The sequence below is a fragment of the Solanum lycopersicum genome, chromosome 7 (genome assembly GCF_036512215.1).
Source record: "Solanum lycopersicum chromosome 7, SLM_r2.1".
NCBI lineage: Eukaryota > Viridiplantae > Streptophyta > Magnoliopsida > Solanales > Solanaceae > Solanum > Solanum lycopersicum.
The window spans coordinates 34,459,535-34,461,271 of NC_090806.1; positions in this window are offsets into that span (position 1 = coordinate 34,459,535).

Consider the following 1,737-nt stretch of genomic DNA (forward strand, 5'->3'; position numbering starts at 1 on the left):
TGATCAAACAAGTCATCGATCTAAGGAGAGGATACATATTCTTTATAGGGAGTTTGTTCAATTGGCGGTAATCAATAAAAATTCTAAGGGACCCGTCTTTGTACCTCACAAAGAACACCAGAGCACCCCATGGAGAGATACTGGATTGAATATAACCCTTTTCTAGCAAATCCTTCAAATTCTCCTTTAACTATTTCATTTTGGTCAGAGCATTCTATAGGGAGGAATGGATGTAGGTTCCGTCTTTGGCAAAAGATCAATACCAAAGTCTATTTCCTGCTGGGAGCAATTCTTGACTAGCCATTAGGAAAGACTTCCAGAAACTCACTCTCTGCAGGGATTGACTCTATAGAAGGAATTTTGGACTCAACATGCATAACCCTGACCATATGATAAATGTACCTTTTGGAGATCATTTTTCTATCATTTAGACATGATACAAATAAACCTCTAGGGGTATAATTCCCCCCATTGCATTCAAAAGTAGAATCATTTTGAAATTGAAATTTAACAACCCAAATTCTACATTCAATAGAGTCATATCCTGCATACAACCAATCTATGCCCAAAAATTACATCAAAATCAAGCATTTCTAATTCCACGAAATCAACCAAAGTGACTTTGCGAGAAGAAAAATACGACAACTCCTATAGAATCTTTTGCTACTAATGTGTAACCAACCATGGTAGAAAAAGAAAAGCTCATCTAAAACATAAGAGAGTATTTCAAATTTCATATCAATAAAAGGTGTAACAAAACACAAAGTTACACCGGGGTCTAAAAATGCATACACATCAATAGAAAATACTTGCAAAATGCGAGTGACATCTAGGGAATTCTCTTGGTCAGTAAGGATTGAAGAGAATAAAAAAGGCTCTTCTTCGGAGCATTGGAGTTTGAACCACTAGGTAGGGCTTGTTTTCCCTCTCCTTCATGAACCTTTAACAAGGGAAATGTGTTGCCCTATGACCGTTCATCCAAAAATAAAGGAACCATCCATGCCACTGATACACTTGTCCTTATGTCTCGTGGATCACTTGGCACAAGTAGGCCTTGTCATAGAAGATCCACCACAATTACCTCTCTTGGATCGTAGGGTTAGGGATCCTATCATTTTTAGCCTATAGAATTAGAAGAGTCTTTGTTAGAGAACCTTCTCCTCAACATTGGTCGCCCTTGACTCTCAAATTTATCCTTGGAAAAATTTCCATCATCGGGCACTAAGCCTCTTCACTTCCTTTTTTTTGTTGGTGTTTCTCATCCTTCATTTTTTAGCATACACCATGAGATGGGATATATCCATATTATCATGAAGCATAACCGAAATTCATTCTTTTCTTACCAAGCTAGACACCCCCGTCAAAAACCTACTTATGTCATTCCTAGGATCGAGCACCATAGATTGTTTATATTTGGAGAATTTGGTGAACTTTAGAGAGTATTCGTCAAAATGCATATATCATTTGAAAAGGTAGATAAATTCTTCCACTATTCCTTCCTTTTTGTCCATTAGAAAGAAACTATCTAGGAATTCTTTAATGAACACTAACAAACCTATGGGACCCTCTCCTACAACATATTACTCTTACATTAATTATGTCATACATGGTCCACTCCCTTAAAATGATACGTGGCTAGCTCTACTTTCTCTTTGGATGTCACCTCCATAACATAAATTATCTTCTAGATTTCCTTTACGAACTCTTGAGGGTCTTCACCCACTTTATAATGAAAGA